The sequence below is a fragment of the Lepisosteus oculatus genome, chromosome 5, assembly GCF_040954835.1.
Source record: "Lepisosteus oculatus isolate fLepOcu1 chromosome 5, fLepOcu1.hap2, whole genome shotgun sequence".
Taxonomy (NCBI): Eukaryota; Metazoa; Chordata; class Actinopteri; order Semionotiformes; family Lepisosteidae; genus Lepisosteus; species Lepisosteus oculatus.
In genome coordinates this window covers 26,738,076-26,763,562 of record NC_090700.1, presented here as the reverse complement: position 1 = coordinate 26,763,562, position 25,487 = coordinate 26,738,076, and the positions used below count along the sequence as shown (strand labels likewise).

At 34.3% G+C, this 25,487-nt stretch overlaps 1 long non-coding RNA gene across 2 annotated transcripts in view; it reads left to right on the top strand.

Moving 5' to 3' along the window:
* The window catches only part of LOC107076770 (uncharacterized), a 43,555-nt gene extending 18,269 nt beyond the window's left edge, over positions 1-25,286 (top strand). For both annotated transcript variants that reach the window (XR_011189643.1, XR_011189642.1), the window contains one exon: positions 23,621-25,286. This is a non-coding gene — a long non-coding RNA (uncharacterized lncRNA). The remainder of the gene's footprint in view (positions 1-23,620) is intronic.
* Positions 25,287-25,487: the final 201 nt, after the last annotated feature.

Sequence of the window (25,487 nt, the reverse complement as noted above, 5' to 3'; positions counted from 1 at the left end):
TCAAGACCCTACTGCAAACTCTGATGTTGAGCAAGGTACTTTATACAAAGTGATCCACCTACCATCTGTATAAATACAGACCAGGACTGGGCTAATCCCGTGAAGGACCTGGTTTATTTATCTGGAAAAATCCAGGATAAACTATGGTGTAATGGCCTGATGTGGCTTGGATATAGATTTTATCAGTGTAATTACTGTAGATGTTGAAACCTACAAATGCATCCATTCAGAATATTCAAGGCATAATGCTCCGTACATCAAAGTACAGGTCAGGTTACATCTACATCCACCAGTTTTTTATTTTTTAAAAAAATCTGATGCAAGAATGAACTACTTTGTAAAACCGCCAGGTGGTGCAGTAAATGCTTAAAGTTGCATGTGTCTAACATAATGTACAGTAAATCTTATTTTATTCCTAAAAATTAAATGTATATTAATGCATTAGTTCCGTCCTGCACTAATCATACTGTACTGTAACACTAACAGATTTGTTCAGTTTTTTAAATCACATACAGTATACAGAATTATTACTGTGTATAAATAGTAAAAAGAATGCATAATTTTATTTTAGATTTTTACTTCTAATAGCATATTATATGTAGTTTCTTTAAAAACATATCATATATAATATAAATAAGCATTTTGAAAACAAGAAGTTAGTTGTGAATTACTTGAATTACTTATTCCTGTATACAGATGCATACTATAAGTTGTGTTGGAGCTGATACTGTACAAGTCTGCACTATATAAATTATTTTACTTTACCTTTCACCACAACAATGCCACAATAATTATGATAAAATGTTTTTGACATTTTAATGTTTTCATTTCAAAATCACATCCCTTTGGTTTGTCTTCTTCTGTAAACAATTATAATATTGGCAATTTCAATTATTTGCTGTTTATATACATTTTGTACTGTATGATGTTCTTTGTTTGCAGTATAATGTAGAAAGCGGTGCTTGGAGTTTTTATATAGTTGATCCAGGCAATGGTAGAATTAGTGGTAGAATTTGTGCTTGCCATTTGGAAAATCAGGGTTCGATTCCAGTCAATCTGCAAGTTGAACCTCTAACAAATATATAACCTTTTTTCATTTCAAAGTAACGAATATGGGTGAAAGCAGGTGGATCACACTATACTAAACTAAGTACTTGAAACATTATTTTATTGAAAATGTCAATATAATTGTTAGGAATATTAGCAATTGTGTTTGTATGTGAAATTGGAAAGTAGCCTCTTGCAACAGCAACAAAGGTTTATGCTACTTACAAACACTGTATGTGATTAATCTTGCCCTATACAAGAATAGTATCAAAAGTCCTATATAATGTAGAAGTTTAGGAAGTTTAGGAGATAAAAGATCCTGATTGGGAGAAAAATGTCCTGCATTTGATTTGTTTTCCTCATTGCAGAATATAGTCAAACAATATAGCTTAAGAATATTTAGGAAAATTATGCCATGAATAAATAAAATGTATATTTGATCTATTATTAAACATCAACAGAGCACATGCATATTCATTTTCATTTAAAAACCCTAAGACTGCACCAGTGAGTAATAGTGTAGACTCCCAACAACTACATCAATGGTACTACAATGCATGACTCTCAAAATTAGGTGATAAACAGTAGAATTGCGATTATATTTGCCTTTGCATTAACCTTTGTTACAATAACAGCAGATATCAACCCTACTGTTTTCACATTTACATGTGAGATCATTGGGTGCCCAGCAGATGTTCTGTTTTGAATATTGATGGTGTAAAGAGGGGACTGATTTAGTTAATATGTTGACAAAAGTTTGAATTTTAGGTTTCAGGAAGCAGGATCAAATTTTATAATTTGAGAATCAGCTACATGAAGCTACAACCAGCACAAACAATGAAACCCACCACATTTGTTTGAGCTCTTTTTGTGCCAGTTTGTGCCTTTAAAGGTTGTGTTTTGTTTCCAAAATATAGAGGCCGATTTGTTTCCAATTATTTTTTGGCCTTATTTCACTTGACCACGTACTGTACAAGGAACTTGATCCTTAGTAACACAGTCTAGACATCTCTCACACTGAATTACTGGATGAGAGGATAACAGCGCAAGAACATTTGCATTTGAACAGTAAAATAAAAACCACAAGAGTTGTTTTTTTATTCTTAATATTAGCAAGCAATTACATCTTCTTAAAAAAATAGAACGTATTAATTATAAATCCACTAATCCATCCATTTTCTAAAATCCTTATCCAAATATTATTTTAATTATGACATCACAATTTCATCTTTAAATTGAATACATCAATGACCCTACAATTTCATTTTAAATCTTATTTTAATAAAAAATGAAATGTCATGATTGTTACACAAGAGAGTGAAACTTGATAGAATTTGTTACAATTGTGAATTTTAATAAAATTATTTCTGTGTCCTAATTAGGAGAAAAAGAAAGAGAAAAAGTTTATTTGTATTTTTTCCTTGTGGCACTAAGACTCATGCTGTAGTTCATACTCTTCCATTCTCTTGCAAATGTTCTCATCTTTGCAACATTGCACCCTTTGTAATGATTGAATAGTTTACACCTCCAATTTGCTTTCTCACTCTATACTTTGTATTTAAATAAACTTTGTATGTAAAGTAAATTTAAACAAAAAAAAAAAACAGATGAAACCAAAACATTTTTGTTGCATACTGTACATGTAAAAATCTCATTTGCAATTTCTGTTTAAGGGCATCTTTCTGAGTATCCTGGAGATTGTTGCTCTGGGAGTTAATTTATGTTTATACTTTATTATTAATATTATTTTAATATTTAATGTACTGTGATATATAAAATGATCAGAAATGTGAGTATAGTTTACATATTATTTTAGTATTAGAGGAAGTGTTATTTGTACCCAAGGGAAAATTTGTTAACAGTACAACTTGCGTTTTGGCTGGGATCCAACCTGGAACCTTTCGCATGAAAGATGAGAAGTCTACCACTGAGCTGCCAATGCATCACTTTTCATTGTCGATTACAACAGATGCAATTAAAAGAGCTCCCAAAATAATCAAAGCAAGTGACAAGTGAGAGTTAGACTTGAAAAATTGATGTAGAAAATGTTTATGAAAAAGGTGGAAAACTGTTGTGTATCTTATTTTTATGTTTGTTGTTTTGTTTTGCCACTACCAGCTATATATGTTGAATATTTTTCTTTATTTATTAATCATAAATTAATATGACATCATAGACATTACTATACTTTAGTTTTTTTAGTTTTAGCTACTAAAATTTCCCTTTAGTTTGAGGATTCCATATTAATATTCCCTATTAAGTGGTTTCAAAGAAGTACAGTAGTGAAACAGGTTGCTGTAAATGAAGCAATTGTTTTACTAACATCTAACACACCACAAATGCCAACTATCGCTCTTCTTCAGCCAGTGAAATGTTGAGTTTGGTGCCCCGACTGATATTGCAGTATTCTGTGTTGAGTTTGCATTATGAATGGCTCCATCTGTATATGTGAAGACCACATTTTGCTATCCTAAATGCCAAAATATGGTAGTGACAGGTTCCAACATTGTAGATGCAATATTGCATTTTAATAGGCACCTTTTTTTCTTTTCATATAAATTTTAAATACATTTATCCAAATAGCTTAAGTGAAGATATGGAAATTATAGAACTAAATACTGTTCTACAACTAAATGAAAAAGAACATTCATTTGTAATCATGGATATATGAGGTTGAAGACATATGGGGTAAGCAAATTAAGTAATCTTTTCAAAATAACATTTACCTGTTTAGAAATTTAATTAATATTGTTTACAGTGATACAGAGTAAAGAAGAGTAAAATCTCAACACTAAGTGTATGTAAAATATTTGGTGGTATCTATAAAGGTAGGCAGGCTTTCCCCACTGCAGAGATGTAAAATGTTGACCTTGATCAATTAAGTTTATACCAAGATAAAATATATCAGAAATGCATAGCATAGCAGAGGTGGAGAGGGAAAAATATTATCTGCATATAACAATAATCTGCATAAAGTGGTATACAAGAGTTTTGAGTTATGAGTTTTATTAATGAAGTTTGTGTTTAATGAAATACTGTTACAATAGCCAGGGAATTTAGGTAGGATCTTATGCAGAGAAGTAAGCCAAGTCCGAGAATAGAAATCCAAAGTCCAAGCCAAAAGTTCCAAAAGCCAAATAATCCACTTGTGTGCCATAACCGAAATCACTAAGCCAAAGTCGTAAACCAAAACTCTGAAAATCCAGAAAGACTGAAAGCCGAAAGAAACAATACCAAAGACAACAGCCAGAAGTGAAATCCAAAAATGAGGTCAGGTAGAAAAGCAGTCAAAAACCAGAATCAAAAACATTAAAAAGTAGCACCAAGTACCAGGAGAAAATCTACCAGAATACTAAGCAGCAAAAGAATGAAGAGAGCTTCCTGAAATACTGAAGTGCCAGGGGTCTGGTGATGAGGTGGAAAAAGTGAATGGTTAAGTGTTCCAGAAAGGTCTATGCCTTCTTAAAGGGATAGTGCGTTATGTAACATTCACAAAGTAGGTTTTGTTCTAACATTATCAAATGTATGCATGAAATTACTCCAAAATAAAAAAAATACATTATATTGTACTTATTGATTGTTATATATATAAAATATAATTTTTTTTACTTCGCTGTCTTAATACATTTGGAGGGAACTGAATAAGCCAGAATCAACCAGGTAATCATACTCAGGATGATCAAATGTATGTACAGGTATAATTGAAGACTGACACAGTTTTCTGTATAATAGAAGATAGTGAAACACAAACACATTGGAGGCCAGATTCTTTTAAGAAAGTCTAAACATAGTGAACTAGTTTATTCTAGTTTATACTTCCAGCTGGCATGAGGCCACCTTAGCTTACAGCTCACCATCTGAGCAAGTTAGTGAGATGGGCTGATAGGATAAGACACCACTCAAAGGGTGTGTCTTTTTATTTTATTTCTATTGGCATCCCTCTGAAAACTCCCTTCTTAATTGGCCTTACACATGTCAAACAAAAGAAGGCCTAACTGGGACTAAACATCACATAAAATTCAAGAGAGATGCCATTAATATAGATTTACACTTTGACATGTACTGAACTGCTTCCTTTAATTTACAGAGTTTAAATGCCTTCGGCACAGCTGCTCCTGCAAAACAAAAAATCTGGAGAAATGAAAGATTGAAGTATTTATTTTGTTCATTTAATTAATTGTACAATATGATTTTAAAAGAAGAAATGCAGAGTTTTTACAGGAGTTTGTATATTCTCCATGTACTGATCCATGTACAGGGTCACCCATTGTCATAATAATTATTTTGCCTAGAATTACACCTTAACTTTAGTAGAAGATTGATTTAACATCACACAGTTACTCTAAACAGTTTGATATTAAAGCAATCTTCTGCTAAAGTTAATTTCCAGTGCATTGACATGAGAAAAAATGAGTTATTGAGCATGCTCTACAAAAGCTGACATAAGTTCCAGTTCAGTAAATTTAGTAAGACAACATTTATGTAATTGTAATCTTGTAGAACTATAGAATTAAAATACTAGTGGGATTCACACACAGATTAATGAGTTCAAACAAATCTGTAGAAATTGGCAACACAATAGGTTAAAGATATGGGTATCTTCACATTGTATACAAAAATATACAGAAGGAAATTTTAGAGTATAACCTACTGTATGTCCAAAAAGGTCAATTACAGTATTTTAATTTCATATGTTAAGAGAGTGATTTATGACAACATTCATTTACCCACAATAATATCAAAATTCCAACAGATTATAAAAGTCTAATTTTAACATAGGTGCCAGAATGTTGCCAATAATATTTATTAAATGATATGCCACAAATATGCTGTTTTTCTTAATTTATAACATTTGACCTGGATATAGAAATATAAACTTCATTTACAATAGTTATAGACCAGTTTGTTTTATTCTTTACAGAAGAGGAGCCAGCCACATAGTAATGCTTATGAAATAAAATTTACCAATGTCTTGTTTCAAATGACAATTCTAGTTTTATAGCATCATCTCTATTTTTCCTTCATAGTAAATCTAAACAGCTAGCATGTTTGTTGGGAGTACTGAGTCCAGGGTTAAAAAATAAACATTTCCATAGTCATTCATATGAACAATTAAATTCATTGTCTCTAAGTCATTAAACCATCCATCCCCTCCCATTGTCAAATCAGCAAAAGACACCATTTGACCCAAACCCAAAACAACATTCCCCCTCTCTCAGCAATCCAGCCAACAAACACTAAAATATTTTCCCTGTAATTAGAATTTAATAAAATAAAACTGAACACAACCCCCCAAAAAGGAAAAGAGAAAAGATTAAGATAAAAGAGAAAGAGGTTTCCTTGTTTTTTCTCCATCCAAACTAGCAGGGTCATCCTTTCAGATCTGCCCATTATACAGAACCTTAATCACTGCAAGGTACAAAAGAAAGGCATAGAACTCCCTCAGTGATCCTCTCATTCCTATAAAGGCATGTCTCTGCTTACCTGTCATTGGACTGTAATCCAGGTAAAAACAAAGCACAGTTTCCTTCTCAGAGTGAACAGGGCCAGACAGCTTGCTTTCCTTCAAAAATAGCTGTCAGTATTATTGGGCCACTCTAGGACTTTTACCTTTTTATTCCTTAGCCACTGCAGTGTTGATTTTTTGCTGTGTGTTCTGGCTATTTTCATATTGAAAGGTGAACATTGGTCCCAGTTCCAGTTGTTGTTCAGAAGGCAGTAGGTTTTCCTATAGGACATTCTGTACCTGTACATTACATCTTCTATCTTGACAAATGCCCCAATTCCTGCATGAGAAAAATCCACATGACATAGTGCTGCCACCACAATGCTTCACAGTAGGGATGGTATTAATTGGTTGATGTGCTGTCAGGGTACAATCCTTTTTGCCACATGTTAGCAGTATCATTTAAATGCTTTGTTGCAGTTTTTCGTAGTAATTCCTTCCTTGTGTCATACAAGTGTGTGGAATATTATTTGCACACACACTGACAAGTCTTGGTCTTAAAAGCCTAAATCTGCCATTTGCCTCTTGGTAGCCTCTATGATCAGTTTACTTCTTACTTGTTCAGTTTAGTTTGGAGGGGTGGCCTGATGGTCTTGGTGGTGCCATAAACCTTCCACTTCTTAATAATCTTGACCATACTTCCTTTAAAGGCCATGAGACCAAATTTCTTTCCATTCCTTTTTGCGAAAATGTAAACATGCAACGTGTCAGAGGTGGAGCAGCTATTGTAAAGAACTTTGAAGCCACTGAGGTGCAGGGAATCATTTTTGTGTGTGGCTGTGTGCATCTGTGATGATGTCAATCTGTGAATGCAGTGGAGATAGAAATTATAGAGCTGTAAGTCCATACAGAGTCCCGCACAGTACACCAGACGAGTGACAGCAGATTTTTATACAGCAGATGCTTGTTGTCTGCTATCATATGTTGCTATCATATGTTATCTGCGATATTGCAGGGATGGATAGTTGGGAAGTGGATCAGATATGGGCTGCAGAAACCTGTGAAACATGTATAAGAATGAACAGCTAGCAGGAAGAACAAACAATATATGGGATTTAGGAACCCAGAGGGTTGGTATACCTGAGAATATTAGAAAAGCAGATTGTTTTGGAGGTGTTGTGATGGAATAGGGCCTTTGGACTGTATTAGGACCCCTCCTCTTACTTGAAGTATGATAGAGGGCAAATATCCTGTTCCTGTTGGTGGCTCTCTAGCAGTGAGTATTGTTTGGCTTGGCTACACACCCAGAACAGAAATGTGACCTAGCAGGGATAACAACAAGCCAGACTTTGTGAGAAAGTATGGGGTGTGAACAAGGTGGTGATTCAGCTATAAGGACAATCCACCCAGACTGAGGAACCTGTGGCTGTTGGATCAGAGAGCAAGAAATGTGACTGAAAGCACCTCCAACTCTGTACCATAAGAGTAGCAGGTATTGCATGTCTGTTCCTGGCTTTATGACAGTACAGCATGTCTGAGACACAGGCTGGTTGGATGTGAAAGAGAAATGTCACCAGCTGTGGTTGTGTCTTGGTGTGTGGTGATAGTGTTGTGATTTAGTATGTTGGAAAACTAGTGAATATTGAAAACTGTAAAGGTGTTGTGAAGAAGTGATGAAAGTGATGGTGTGACTGAAAAAGGAAAAATAAATTAACTCTGTGGGATGAGCTGTGGGAGAGTTTTATAGGTCATGTACAGACAGACCTGCAATGAGCTCACCCAATTGGCCTGTGTCTGTTACAATCAAATACATCAAAATTATATTTTAAAAACAAAATGACCAAAACTTATTATTGGATTATTGGATTGTCTGAACCTGCCTTGGTAACAAATTTTAAGGACCCACCTCTTATGGTTTTTAGATATTGTCGTACTTTTTGTGATCAGTCAACCATGCAGTCGTAATAGTAAACAATGAACATTAAATCCCATACCAAATGGGAATTACAGTTGTGGGTATCGTACTTAATGTACAGTAATAAAAGTGAAAACTAGTGAAGAGGAACAACTGACGGGAATTTTTTTTTATTATTCGACTAGTGAAAAAGTAGTGAAAAATGAATAGTGAACACAAGTCTGATTTATAGAAACGATAGAGACTATCCAAATTCTGTTCATTTCATCACACTATTTCTACAATTTATGGGACATGATCCCTTTTTGATTAGTAATGATGATCCTCCATTACAGATAAACTTGCAAACGTTATCTTCAAGCTCTGAAACCTCAGATTTTAAAAGAAGAACGGGATTTATGGACTATACTTTAAATTCAATGTTTTGCATATTTTTATACTATTCATTATTCTGACTATACATGCAAATTTGATTTTTTATACTGTAAAATATACTTTGTTTATTTTACATTTGTAGTTTATTGGACTATATGATGTGTGGCTTGATTAGCTGGAAGTGTGATCATGTTATATTCTCAAACACTGATTAGCTAATTATGAGCATAATAACCAGTAATATTAAATAGCTGAAACCCTTTTTATACCTAAATGTCAGCATTTCTTGGTATCTCCTATTAAATTGTGAGTTTTGCATTTTTTGGTGTGTGGGTGTTTTTTTTTCTTCATTTTTTGTGTTTTATTCTTTCTCCTTTGCGTCTACAAAGAAAAGCAAAGTGTGAAGGTATTTTAAGTTTAACTTTTAAAATAAAGCTAGATAAAATTTTACATTTACTTAACTACAAAACTACTGATTGCAGGATGAGCCCAGTAGTCTCCTCTCATATACAGTCTTTCATATGTTCTTATGTAAAATTTTCTTCTCAAAACAACTGATTGATAGACATCAGAAATAATAAACACTTTTTTGTGTAGTTAACATAAATACTTGTGTAGTTAATAATCTATTAATAGTCGAGGAGGGTCATAAAAAAGAGTGTACTGTTCTAAGGAGAAAGTGGGAGGATACTGACCAGGATTGCATATCCAGGATATCACAGTTACTGTTAATTCGTCATGGATAGAGTATAGGCTGATATCAACTGCACTAAACTAAATTAGTTCACTTTTCAAATTTTATTTTAAATGTTTTATTCAAACAGTTCTCATTTTAACTAAATTCCTAAGATAAACAAAGTTGACCAATTAATGGCCACACACCAAATGCACACAGCCATCATTAAAGAAATTAAGGACTGTCGGCTTTTTTCAGCAAAAAAGGAAAAGGAAATCTGTTCAGAAAAACATTTCCTGTTTTCCAGACATGCTATAAGGTGGAGACAAATTAGAAGATGCTATTTACTGAGGCCATTTATAAAGTCTGCAGATTTGGCTTGTATAGGAGATAAACAGTAATTTATTTAATCTCTTTAAGATTTCATCTTAGGAGTTTCAGTTAAGGCTGTAAATATAACTAAATTGCTGTCAAATTGACTTTTATGTTAAGATTGTAAGGAGGTGTATCATCTTGTAAGCAAATAAGTGATAATATTTCAATACTTTCTTAAATTGGGTAAATACGTTATTAGAAAAGAATACACAATCAACAAACACACTCCTTACTTCTTAATTTCTTAAATATAATAATTAAGTTCAATAAAGGTAAGTTTAATAATTTCTTAAACTTTGCTTTCACTAAAGCTTTTGTCAGAAATTACAAACTTCACTCAACCAAGATCTTTGATTAATGTTTTATTATTAGTTGATATTAGCTAATGATAATAAGCTAGAAGCTAACCATTTGAGAATACAGACATTAAAACATTAGTTTTAACATCTATACAAATCAGCTAAGATGTTCTCAAACCTTAACAGATACAACAACCATTAATGACTAAAAACAATCATTACCAAATTCTATTAGTCTTTTTTAAACTGTGTACAACCTTTGTTTGCTTTATAATGTTTTATATAAACTCAAAAGTTGAGTAAGTATGTCTATAAGTACATAAGCATTGTTGTTAACAATCAACAGGAAGGAAACTTTATTAAAATTATACCACTCGGTATCTGCATAGTCAAATGGAAAATCCAAAGTGTTTTCTCTTTAAAAGAACAGAAATATCATGTCCTCCTCTAGATAAGTGGAGTTTCACAATACCAACACATCTTGGAGAGGAAATTGCATAATTCACTTCAACAGAATGAGAGACTGTTAGATAGAAACTATATACTGTAGCACAGAGAAGTTGACCTTTTAATTTTACTAATATAATATGTCTTTCCTTATGGACATATAATTATATAAACAGAACCCTGTTTAGTATGTAAGATAAACATTTACATGATTTTTTTACCTGTATGAGGATGTGTAAAGGAATCACATTTCACTGTGCTTTTACACTGAGCACATAAATCACATCTATTACCATCAGGGAAGGATGCTAGAAGTGTTTGATTAGATGAAAAAAAAAACAATCCGTGTTAACCAAATGGTGTCTAAAATTATGATTTTGTGTAAAAAAGGGACTGGCATGGGAGTGTAACGAAGCAGAGGTGTGAGGTTTGCTGAGCTCAGATTACTGTGAGTGATTAGCAATGTGAACCTTAAGCTGACCTTGGAGGAGGTTGTGGAAGGACAAAGACATACTGTATACTGTATGTGAATGAGAAATTATGTGATAACAACTGGGATATCATAAACAAAGGGCATAGTATGAAAATTAGGTTAGAAGGGAGTAAGGGAATAATAGAAAAATTATGCTTCATGCCCTAGGTACCCCCAGTGAGGGGGCACTGTTATACACTACTCTTGCAGGAGAAGGGGAAAACATAGTGAAAAAGTTCCCCAACAAGCATGTAAGTCCACGTGGACCCACCTGGATCATACCCTTAAGTGATTGCCGACCTACAGATGCAGCCATTCAAAGTTATTAATTTATTTAAATACGCAAATCCATATGATATTCCCTATTTATCCAATTCTAAAAGTATGCTTTTGTTTAATCCGATAAAGACCGTATTTGCAGAGAAGGTTAAAATGATCAATTTCCACAAAGTATATAAAGGTACAGTGATAAATGGTCAGAAAGATCACGTAAAAATGTTTCCGAAATAACCACATGTATAAGATGCTTAAAATGTTTAGGGAGAAATGGAATACTGGTGTGTATTTTTTCTTTAAACTACCAAGACCAGCCATATACAGTAGTTTACATACAGTAATATTTTTATGTTCCTAAATTAAAATCATTTATGAGTATGTGAAAGGCATACGTTTTATGATTGGAAACAAATGCGTGATCGGATCAACGAAATGCTGTGGTGTTACTTTTTGTCAATGAAAAAGAAAGTATTTTAATTTACAAAGATGGTTACAAAGAATGTGGACCAGGGTAATACTTTGAGTTTACAGCCTGTCCAAGGTCATTCATTATTAATACTATTAGTAATATCTTTGATTAAGACTTTGATGCATAAAATATTTCTGCATAATTAAAATATTTATGATAAAGGTGGTAGGCTGTGTACTTTTGTCCAACTGAGCATTCTTGCTTTCGTAAAATATACCAGCTTTTTAATGTATAAGGATTAACATGCTGTAATACACAGTTTAAATTTAAAAGTCTAAAGAATCCTAATTGAATAAAGATTGTCCCTCAGCAGTGATCAGGATTCGAAACTGGATGTTTTCTGGTGACAGCTCAAATGCTGTACAGGAGAGGTTAAGCTTTATGAGCTCCACCTGCCAGTTTTACAAGGTGATTCCAGATACTATTAACATAATCTAATTTGCATACGGTACAGCGTGGTTTACTGCAACACGCCCACCGCGTTCTACTGCAGCATAACCCACTTGTTTTGAATGGCTGCATCTGTATATGGTGTCACAATATTATGTCAAGTAAAAGATGAGAGAGCTCTAATTGAGACCAAAAGATCAGATTCAATCCAACAGGGATATCATCAATTTGACATGTCCTGCACTGCATCTTGTAGTTCAGATGGGGACAAAGGCATCTGACTCTACAGAAGAAAGACTAAGCAACTGAAGAGACTGTAGAAACCTTGCACATTTTCCATGATCAAATTAATTTTCCAAACTACATACAGTAATTACAGCAAATCAAGCAGACTTTGGAGTATCTCCAAAACGAGATCGGATGATCCCCACTCTAGTCCGAATTGACTCCCAAACACAGAATCCAGTTAACAAGTATGAATAATTGCCCCATCTCCATAAGAAAAATAACAAATACATTGCATATATACAGTTCAAGTAAATTCTTCAGCTAGGTGCTAATACACGTGAATGAGAGACAAAATATTCAACGTGTATTTGGCAGAACTCACTTGAGTGAAGGATTGTCAGCTTAACCAGAAGGACAAGTCAGCCCAGGCCTCCCCTGTGAGTGATTTGTGGATTGAGCCAAGCAGTTGCTGTGGTGTAGATGGAAGGTGGGAGAAGGGAGAAGTATGAGTGAGATGCACTATGGGAAGTCCCAGATGTGAGACTTAAATGCACAGGTGTGCAGAATTGTGTGAGTTAGGATCTAGACTTCCTTCTGAATTTCTCATATAAACTACTTAATTGACAACAATTAGAAAAATAAAATAAAAAATATATAAATTACTACTTAACGGTAACAAGGTATGGGGTAGGTGCCAGTGAAAAAAGTAGATATACATTAAATTCAATAGAATTTCAGTTCTCAATAATTGCTGCAACCAATGAATATTTAAGCTGACATCCCCCACACAACCAAATGTCAATTATTGACATATATGTGAGCCTCATGAAAAAAAAAAAAATTCTTTACTTCATTCAAGTGAGTGGGAGCAATCCCTTCCAAATTAGCAATCTCATCTGTCTCCTGCCAATGTTAAAAGCATTTTCTGCCTGCATGAAGGACCCTAAGCACAGCAGGGTATGTGAGAAAGGACTGCCCTGCCTCAACAATATCCTAATTTCTGGAAAAGCCCATCTCTGTCACTAGACTGTAATCCATGTAAAAATGCAACAACAATCCCCCAACAGACTGAACTTTTCCTTTCTTCTGTATGCCAGAGAAACTTGGAAATAAGCACCTATAACTTGTTCTTTCCTGCAGAAGAGTATCCATATCTTCTCTGAATTTGGAGCCACTAAAGAATAATTTATTATATATATATTATATATATATATTATATATTCATTTACTTTGAGAAACAGAGACACAGCCCGATTTAAAAACTACAGATGCAGCCATTCAAAGTGAGCGGTACAGACACGTACCGCAGGTAATTGGCTGCGGTATCGCGTATCATGATGCATTATGACGCGGTGCGTGATTGGTTGACCGACAGGGGGCACTCGTGGTCCGTTGGTCTGTCGTAGAAAGACTTACTGTAAACGTCTTTACTGTGCCCGTTGTAGATATTGAATTTTACAACTGAAGGGAAATCTTAGTAGCTGAGCATAAAAAGAATAGGAGCATACTGTAACGTGTGTGAAGGCCATAAACGATATTAATTTTGGAACATAAACATACAGTATATGGCTGGTCTCGGTACTTTAAAGAAAAAAATACACACCAGTATTTCATTTCTCCCTAAACATTTTAAGCTTCGAAGTCTTTAACTAAAGTAATACCGGAGTCAACAAGCATACTTTTAGAATTTGATTAAAAGGGAATATAATATGGAATCGCGTATCTAAAGAATTTAATAACCGTATGATTATATTCGTGTGCTGCGACAGGGCTGTGTAGGGCTGATTCGCCTGCCTGTTCATGCGAGATGTCTTGTAGCCTACTGGTCTAGGTGCGTGACTACCAACTAGCAGGTTGTGTGTTCAAATCCAGCTGGTGCTGGACTTTTCTTTTAACAAACATTTCTTCGAAAAAATAGGTAAGCGATATTATGGACAATCAATTGACTTTTATATTTCAAAATATCGCAACATGATCGATTCTAAGTCATTTTTGATAACAATGAATAGTCACCTTCTTCCCTTCAGGCAGCGGTTCCTGCTTCTATTGTGTGTGTGTGTGCAACAGAGTAAATTTTTATAGAGAAATGGAGGCTGGACAGTATGCGTTACAATATAAACATTTATATTGATTTAAATCGTGTTCTGATTTAAATCGCAAACGCGTGTTTAATCATAGCCGTTGAATTATCCAGAAATTAATTTCTCTCAGGGTGTATTTAACCCCTCATGGATGGCATTGTATGAAATGAGTTTGTAGTTCCCCATTTGCCTCTATTATGAGATGCTGTGGACACTATTTTATACATTTTGGAGTGTCCATAGGAAGGTATGTTCTAGAAAGAGTGAACTTCTGTTTTGCCATTATTTTTAATAGGGACATTACATGTTTACACTTGGTGCTCCTACTAGAGGAGAGGATATGCTTAATCTAGGCTTATCACAGAAACTGAAACACATCTGGTTGGTGAGTCTACTGTGGGTAAAATGTTACTGGTACCGCATGTTGTAAAGCTCGGTATTTTCTCTCTTGGCCTGACTTTTTTAATGTCTGAGTGTTAGAATCCATGTTGTTGCTGGTAAGGGAACGGTAGGTGCTGTGATTGACACAGTCAAAGCCTTGTACAGAGATACCATTGTAGCTGTTTGACAGTATTTTAGATGTCCTCAGTTAAAAGCATGGGAGGAAGTACTGCCAAGGGGAGGGGGGGGAGCAAGGATTTTTTCTTTGAGTTGGTGAGGTTATTTTTTGTTATATTGTGTTTCAGAAAGCAAGAAAATAAAATTTACTGTATGATAAAAAGAGAAAGAGCAGGAGTAGTTCCTCAGATCAGTTTGCTACCAGCAATCAAACAAAAAAATGGAAAGAATTGTCTCCTCCTGATTGGAACCTTTCTTACTGTCTTATAATTTATCAGGCTACCTTTTAGTTTCCACTGAGAGAAGGAAGTCACTTGTCATGCAGCTATTTTATTCTTCATTGCACAATATCCTCTAAGTTAGCAAATGAAACATGAACACTTATTGAAATAAATCAAGAATACGATTAACATGAATGTATAAACATCCAAACTATACTTTATCACATTTAATTATTGGGTTAGCTTTTTATTGAGCCGAAATGTTATAAATGTGTGAACATCTGTAAAATGGAAATATTTATATTTTTCTCTTTTCTGTTACCTGCCTGACAGCATTTTGTATGCCATTCTGTATATTACTGGAAAATATTAGACCCAACCTAAATAATTCATGGGGGTAGTGGGACACAGTACTGCAAAGAGTCTCCTAAACGGACAGAGCTATTAGTACTTATGTGTTTGAGTCTGAAGAATATAGTAAACTCTAAACATTAAGGGAATGCATGGAATCGGAAAATATAAATTGCATAGTACACAAGACTTAACTGGTTTTATTCTAGGAAAGCAGACAAGACTGAGTCATGGGACTCAGAGGATCCAAGGCTAGACTGAGTATAATAGGCTTAGGGCTTCTATTGTGACATCTACTGTAAATTACAGAAATGTTAAAAGTAAACAAAATAAAGTAACTAAAATGTGGTCTGAAATCACCCCTTTAGGCACCCCTTTTACTTCACTGGTGTCAGATATGAAAGGCAATAGTCTCCCGTTCTGTCTGCTGTGTGTTGCAGCAGAGGGACTCCTCTTCAGCTGAAAGGGGCAGGGTAACTTGCATGCCCTCTAGTACAGTTTACACATGCATGACTTTAAAAGCTAGCAAGACAGGTTTTGATTCACATTAGCTGGCGAGCCTTGTTAAAAAAACAAATGATAATGTAACATGCCTCTGTTCATGAACAAAGTTATACTGAGATTTCCTAAGATACGCGATTAAAAAATAAATAAATAAAAATTTGAATCTCCTGCGGAACACATTCCATAAGAATCAGCGGTTTTACAGTATATATCGCCTTTAAAGGTGGCTTCTCAAAACGCTTTACGGGATAAAAACAATCAGAACAGCAGCAACAACAATATTGTATTTCATTGCACTTTGAAAACCAAGTAATAACTTAACTATACAGTATGTGCAAATGTTTCGTATGTTGCTGTCGTGAATGCCTGCGTACCCATAAGTGTCTTATTTGCCTTGAGTCTGTCTACAGTATCTCTGTCCCACTACCCCCCTCTCTCCCTCAATTCAATTCAATTCAAGGTGTTTTATTTGCATGACAGATGGGTACAATTCTTGTTGGGAATGTATACTTTGATATTTACACCCGGCGCGGCACCGAGGGAGCGTCTGCATTTATAACTTGGTTTTTAAAATTAGTCAAGCAATATGAAGCATCTCCTTTTACTTTTAAGTCCCTTAAATACATTGAGCACAGCTTTCTCACCATCCTTACACAAAGCAGAAACTTTCCGATGACTCACAGTACAAGTGGAAAGATTACAGATTTTAATCGTCTGTAATTTTGTCTTTAATTTTGTGGAGTGTATCTTATTAAGCTCTAAATTGCATTTTGAGCGTGGTTTTTGACTTTTTTTAAATTGCATTTTGGGCGCGGACAGCACATACAAGGGTTAATGAACTGCGCCAAGAAATTTAAAATAGTATTCTTTAGGTGTGAGGGTAGGAGTGGACCACAGCAGGCATAATCAGCAAACCAGGAAAACAAAGAACAGGACAGGTAAGATGTGTATCCAGAAAGCGAGTGATCAGAAAAAGGAAATGGAAAACGCAGAAAAAGGAAACGTTTTACAGGATAAAAACAATAACAACAGTAGTGGCTGGGCAAACGATTTTTTTTATCGAAATACAAAATGAGATACTGTATAATGATGTGCATGAACAAAGGTATACTGCAATTTTCCTTAGATACGCGATTAATGCTTCGTAGGAGGAGGCGGTCTTTTCCTCTTGTCTAACAATCTGTCCACAAACAAAACATTCCTGTTAGACAAGAGGAATTGAAAAAAAAAACAATTTTGTCAATGAAAACTGGTGTGTGTGTCTCTCTCTGCTGGATGTCCCTCTCACAAACTGCTGAATGAATAAAATAATTGTATTGAAAACGCGTTTGCGATTGTCTGGTATTTAATTTGGTCCCTTTTAACTGTTTTTCGATCTACTGTATTGCTTTGAGATGCCACTTTTAAAGGCGATATGTAAAATAAAGTTTTTTATTATTGTTATAGAGAAACATGATCAGATTTTCCCTGGTTCAGAAAAAAGATCTAAAGTGCTACACATAACTTTCTTAATTCGATGTATTTAAAGCAGTGAACTACTATAGGTGTCACATAACATTCAGAAATACAATCATGTATTTGACAAATAAAAACGATTATAATCTAATCCTTCCACGTTTGATCCAAAAATCTCAAGAAATATCAATCTTGACGGGTAGAAAGCTATGCTGAAAGTTTATTAAGATTCTTAGAAGACAAAGATACGGTATCAATTTATGTTGCATTAGCCTGATTATGATTAAAAAACACATATAATTAAACACGCGTTTGCGATTTAAATCAGAACACGATTTAAATCAATATAAATGTTTATATTGTAACGCATACTGTCCAGCCTCCATTTCTCTATAAAAATTTACTCTGTTGCACACACACACACAATAGAAGCAGGAAGCAGAAGCAGGGACTGGTGTCAAAAATGACTTAGAATCGATCATGTTGCGATATTTTGAAATATAAAAGTCAATTGATTGTCCATAATATCGCTATTCTATTTTTTCGAAGAAATGTTTGTTAAAAAAAAAAGTCCAGCACCAGCTGGATTCGAACACACAACCTGCTAGTTGGTAGTTACACACGTAGACCAGTAGGCTACAAGACAGCTCGCATGAACAGGCAGGCGAAACAGCCCTACACAGCCCTGTCGCAGCACACGAGTACCGTTATTAAATTCTTTAGATACGCGATTCCATATATTAGCAGAAAAGCTTAAAACTACCACTTCTTCACACGCTATTTCACATGCTAGTTAAATACTTCGATGCTTAAAATCGTTAGGGAGAAATGGAATACCGGTGTGTATTTTTCCTTTAAAGTGCCGATTCCTGGAATCTGACTGGCTGACACCCCTCTGAAGTGGTTCCATAAAATCTGGTATACGGAAAAGAAAGCGTTGATAAATACAAGTGTCTTTTAATACACTCTTTGCTGTGCTCTTGAGGATCCTTGTGATATTTTAAGCTCTAGTTGAATGATAAGTGTCGCATTTTAAATCATTTTCGTAGTTAGAAATTATGAAACGCCCTGTTAAAAGCAAGGGAGTTTTTATGCCCGTTGAAGTAAAACAAAATGCCTGACAAAGTATGGCTTGGACAGATTCCAAGTGCTTGTACAAATGTGCTAAAGAAATTATACTTTGAGTATACAGCTTGTCCAAAGTCATCCATTATTAATACTATTAGTAATATCTTCAGTAAAGGCTTTGATGCATAAATATTTCTGATAAAGGTAGGTTGTGTACTTTTGTCCAACTGAGCAATCTTGCTTTCATAAAATATACCAACATTTTAATGACTGATGATTAACATGCTGTAATACACAGTTCAAAATTAAAGGCTCAAATGCTGTACATGAGAGGTTAAGCTCCCCCTGGCGGTTTTACAAGGCGACGCCGGATAGTTAACCACGTGACACCACGTCAACTGCGTGATACCGCGTGATACTGCGACACGCCCACCGGGGTATGCCGCGAAATACCTCACCCATTTTGAATGGCTGCATCTGTACTTGCTGAATACTTGCCATCTAAGAATTTAAGTTATCGTCATTTCCACAGAAGGGAGGTCACCATTGACATTACCATTTTTACCCCCTGTATTTGCTGATCCACAGATCACAGATTTTTGCCAATTTTGAAGTATCAGACTCTTTCAGTTTCTCCCAAAATGGGAAGGAAATAGGAGAAAAGTTCAGCTGGTTGTGGTCTCTCACCATTTAGACCTTCTTGGGAAAAAATGAAGCAGAAAATATCTGTGGAGAATAGTAAAACAGCAAAAAAGTGGGGGCCAGTAACAGGAGATCTAGTATCAGGCTGCAAATGCAGTATACCAGTGATATGTTCTATCTCTTTTCTAGGTTCTTATATTTCAAACCATAATACTTTCACTCTCAGTAGTCTTATCAATTTACAGTAAGATACTCCCTTTAAAAAAGGTTCTTATGTATTTAATTTTTATGGAAGATGCTGTAGTTTAGAACGCTATGACACTTACCAGGAGATCAGGAAATGTTTGTTTCTGCATTCTAAACAACTGTGATTTCAAGTAGATCTACATTGAAGCCCCTATAGAGAATCAAGGTTATTTGCTCTTTGTTCAGCTTGAAGCACAGTTTTGCTGTTTATCTCCATTGAACTTAATGAGTATGTCTAAACCAATTACTTGTGTTTTGTTTGTCAAATATACTGTGACATTGCACATTTGAGTTTAATCAAACTAAGAACAGAAGGCCCTATCCCATTTTAAGTATACAAGGGGTGGTAAATTAATATTACTTAGCAAATCAAAATTGTTTAGCAGTTATGATTGTGGGTTTTAAGTATTTTAAAGAAATAAACAAGAAAAATATTCATTTCAATTAATATTTAATCTTTAAAAAATAGATGTTAAGAAATATACATAAAATCATATTTGTACATGAAAATGGATGTTAAAACTATAATGAATAAGTAAAATGTAAAAGATTTTGATTGTGCAACTTTGATTAATCAATATTTCCAAAATAATGCTTTGGACTGCGGAAGGAGCATACAGTACCCAGAATTTGCAAAAAGCAAATCCAAATTGTTCAAAAATGAATAACTACATTTAGTAACTTCTATTTCAAGCTAAAAGGGAGTTTCAGAAGATACAAAAGATATTAATTTAATTAATCAATATAATGGTGTAACCACTTGGATGTGAATATTTATTACACTATTTGAACACTCTTGCTTACACATTATTTGAATGAAAGTTAAAACTATTTCTACCATCACCTATCTCTTTGTTATTCAGTTGCCACTTGCAAATGTTTGTTACCATTCAGTAAGTAATTAATTCAACATCTCAATTAACTGCCCCCGCCCTCCTGCCTTTTCATTCCACTCCAGTGAACATGGACCTGTTCTAATGTAGGCTAATTTCTTGCCAAAACATTTCAATCAGTGTCTGTGCTAATTAGGCCAAAGAGGAATGCTGAATGTTAATGAGTTACTCTGATGCCTTTCTGCGTCCTTGATTTTCATGCTAATTTATGTAAAGCAGTTCCTCTACCATTCCATTCTCCTTTATGTTAACATTAGTGGTCCCGATTTTAACCCTATATCCCATAATATTCCTGGAAATACTATAAGCATCATATAAATCATAAGCTTTGGTTTGTAAATATCTCTTGTAGTATGTTCCTCCATCTGGTATAAAAATATAGTATGTTCAAACTTAAACAGTCCTTAGAAGTGGCACAACACTGTATAACAAATTAAAACCTAAGAATTTTTTTTCTAGATGTGTTTTAACTAGATTATTTTAACTAGATTTGAAGAGTGGGGTAATGTTATATATACAGAGACCTAGATTCTATACAAGCATGGCATTTCACTAAATTATGCAACAATGCAGTAAAGCACATTGTGGACTGGTTAAAAAAAACTTTAGTAAAAGCAAAGTGTATAGAAATTCCACAAGAACATTTGTAAGTATAAGAGCAATAATGTGTCTTTTCAGAGCTGATATGTGATGCAGTTTAAACCTTTGGATTGGCATGTAATCTGTTGAACCTGGTCAGATCATTGTTTCATGACAGAACACAAAAGAAACAATTATTATTTTAAAAATGATTTCATGCAGTAAGTGATAGAAAAGGTTTATTTATATTTTTTTATCGCTACCCATAAAACTTTAAAACTACAAATATGTACTAAGTCAAACATTTCTGTTTATTTTTATTATGCTGTAGTTTTGTGCTTTACAAGATGTGTTGCTTCAAAAATTAAGTGAGAAGAACTGAAAAATAAAATACATTTCCTGAAATAATTTAAAGTAGAAAATTTAAGTGTTTAGATATTAAACACTATTCATATATAAAAAGAAATTCCCTAATTTTTCAAATACAAATCTACACTTTCACTACTGTCCATATTCAAATGTTTGCTAAAATCAGTTATACTCACCTAATATTGCCATTCTGGTTAGATATACCCATCCATTCTGTTTTGTCCTCTTGGCCCAAGTTACTTCACACATATTTTGCAGCTATATTATCCAATTGTTAATTGCTAGTAAATCACCTTGGATAAAAACAAATGTATTAAGAATTGTTCACTTATGTGAGAATAAATGCAACTAAATTTCTTAATGAAGACATGGATTTTCAAAGGAGCTAAAAACAGATGCTACTTTATACATCTCAACAGTACATGTGTAGAGTGGTCTAATATAAAACCATCTTTTGAAGGGTCTGAAATACAGTACAGTATGTAGTTCTGACTTATAAACCTAAACTAATGATCCACTCAATGAAAAAGTGTAAATTACTGTATATGTCAAATTCCCAATTTATATATTTATAATTTATAAGATTCTCTCAGTAAATGGCAGGTCATGTTTTAAAAAGTTATGCTTCTGTATTTGTTTCTGAGTAAAGTTCCACAGAGTGGTAGAAATGTGGAACAAAGTATAATCCCAATTTTGTGATTTTTAATTCATGTAGTTAAAGTTCTCTAAATTAAATGTGGTCCTAGGAATTCTTTTAATTTAATGTTCAAATTTCAGAATATATACTCCTTTCACCTGTACACAACAAAAAATCAATTTGGAATCAGGGCCAGTTGACAAGAATAACTCCTCAGATGTTGTCATTTTAGATTGCTGAACCTAAGTACCATAAAATGGCTGCAGTGCAGCCATTTTGTTTTCGGAGAGCAGAAAATACTGCTTTGTGCAGGCTTTGGGGAGGCAGCTGGGGGAAGCCATGTTTAAATTCAGCTGTTTACTTCTGCCTGTTAAACAACAAGCTTCCGCAGGGTCGTCAGGTTGGAATCAACCCAGTTTTTGATGAAATGGGCATTAATTCCTGGCAAGAGTCATGCAGCTTTCTGTATCATATGCCAGCCTTTCTGGATGCCAGTGAGTTACGCTGTGGGCTTTCACAAATTAGGGTATTTTCTGTGGTGGCTGTGGTTTGTTGTTTTTTTTTATTCCGTTACCGTGAACAATGCAATATTTGTTGTCATCTTTTTGTACTTATGTTGTACCTGTGTTATGTCATCTTAAATATATTTTTTCCTTGGTTTTAATTCGTTCCTCAGGTCTGAATGTTTTTAGGGATCTTCTGCAGTCTAGAACAATGCAATAGCTAGAACACTTGCAGCTTTTGTCCCTTAGTTCTGGTTTTGAACCAGGCCCAAGCTTACAGGACTTAAACTTGTCTTATCCTACATGAATATTCTAAACTTGTTCTTTTACCACCCTGTATTTGGGGATTTATCAGTGAGATGCACTGCACTTACACTCAGGTTTGAGAGATACCTAAATAGATTCCAAAAGAGTAAAGATCTTACTTTTTTCTCAAGTGCATATGGTCCTCACTGTCTGAAACTCTGTCCATATTTCTAAGAAGACAAGGTTGTATGTTTTTGTATTGTAAGTGCACTTACATGTGAATGGTACCTATAATTTAAAAAAATCTTTAAACTAAATGTATCAATTAATTCACTTATATACTGAATATTAATTCAATCCTAGTAAGTAGTGGTAAAGTTTCTAGATGAATGAACGGATGACAGAAAATGCTGTCCTGTGCTATATATGTGTTTGTTTTGATGTAATTTGTGTGAGTTTGTATACACAAAGTGTCTATAAATTCATATACAGATACAATACTGTACTTTACAACTACAGCTTGGTATTTTGTGACAGGAGTTTAACTGTATCAATGTGTACAACAGTGCATTCCCATTGCGTAGAACAATGAAACAATGCTTCTTGCCATTTATGAAGGAAACAAACTATTGGTTTAGTCCTCATTATGGGCTCTGCAGTCATTTAGTTATTTTGGGGACAGAGACAGGTCAACATCTATGTCTTTTCAAGATAATATAAGAAAATATGCAGAAAAATAAAAATACTGTAGTATGAAACTACAAGACTTTTTAGTGCTATTCATAACTGCATAATGCCTCAAAGTGACAAGGTGCGGGATCAGAATTCAACTATTTTTTTCTTTTTCTTTAGATATGGTGAACTGCCAGCCTTGTTTCTGCAAATGTAATGCTGTCCTTGGGGCTGAGGTAGTAGATTGAATAGTTGTGGGGTTTTTGTACTCCCTCTGAGATAACTATACAATCTACTGTCTTTCCTAAGGAGACAGTCAAGTCATCTACCATTGAGGAAGTACCAACCGATGAAGCTGTGAAACATGTCAACCATAAGTTTTACTGCATACAAACTTTAGGTTGTAAACTCAGTCTGTTTGGATTTTTTTACTTTTGATTTTTTAAATCAAAAACACTGTACTGTATACTTTTTACATTTCTGTTTCAAATACATTTTTGCTAGGATTTATACACAAATTGTTCAAGAACAATATTCATAATTCTTTTTTAAAAAGTGACTCCTATTTCATGTCCAAGAGTCAGGCCTTTCAAGGTTTAAGAAGGAGGTATTCCGTGTCTCTGCGAGGTGAGGTAGTAGGTTGTATAGTTTGGTGGGAGGAATTACATCCTATTCAGGTGATAACTATACAGTCTATTGCCTTCCTCGACGGTCATGCATGCAGCAAGAGAGATGTTTCCACTTTTGAGGAAAAACGCAGAAACACAAAGATGCATTTGGAAGATACACTTATTAAAATGTATATTATTCCCTGAATTATGTGGTCCATTACTTTATACACAATTGCATTTGATGTTGTTTTGTACAGTATGTTGTTTCCCAGAAGATCTGTAATTTTATTTGAAGTGTACTATATAACCTTGTGAACAAATAGCAGTATTAGTAATACAATTACTATTATATGTACTGCAATTGCAATTGGTATTACTATTTAGAACCAACAATCATATCATAATATTGTTACAGCTTTGGGGGACTAGGAAGTGTCTCTAAGAGTTTAGATAAAGTGTTAAACACCTGGCAGTGTAAACATTACCAGCTTCAATGCGGAGGGGGTGTTTTCCTGATACGTAGGGGAGCTTCTGATCAAAAACATTGGAAAGTTTACCTTAGCTTACTTAGTTAATTAAGTTGTGGATAAATTATTGACAATGAGCAGTCCAGAAACACGCCATATAAGATCATATCAACACAACAGAAGGAAGAGAAACAGAGAAGAGAGAAAAAGAGGAGAAAGAAGGTCAGACCACCAGAAAGAGGAGTCAGGAGGAGTTGGAAACTTGAAGGGTGTGCCAGCCTATATCCCCTACTTCATGATCATCTAAACAAAACCTGATTTGCTTGTTATTCTGTATTTGTAGGGAACGTGGGTTTCCTGGGTAAAAAGATACCTCGTTAGAGAAGTCTTTCCTGTTTGTGGGTGCATCTTTAAAGATTAACTCCCATTCATTTTTTGTCATCTGGGTTTGCAGAGAGAGAAATATAACTTCTGGTTGTGTTAAATTTAATTAGAAAGCAGCTTATCTCTTATTTGGCCTCTGCAGGCATTATTTAAGAGTTCAATATTTAGTAGCAGTCTGTAGTTTTCTCAGTGATTGTGATGTTAGGCCTCTGAAACACCTTGTTTTTATATACTGTAAATATTGCACCATTTTCATAACCCCCCATTTGTAACAATATCTTTATTATCAATGTTTCTGTATAACTGGCCGATATTTGTGTTCAGGTAAAATATACAATGTGTTTTCTGTGAACAAAAACAAATAAAGTTTGATTATTTGATAAAGTCGCAACTCTTCTTTTAATTATTGCTTAAATAAAAAAGTAATCAGAGTAGAGATTGAATTCCAAGTCAATCAATCAAAGTTTATTTATCAAATGCACAACAATACAGCGTGCAACAGTAGTTGCTGGCAATGAAATGTCTTTTCTGCAAGCTCACCGGGGGGTAAAAATCACAAAATTAAAGTTACAAGATAAGGTTTCA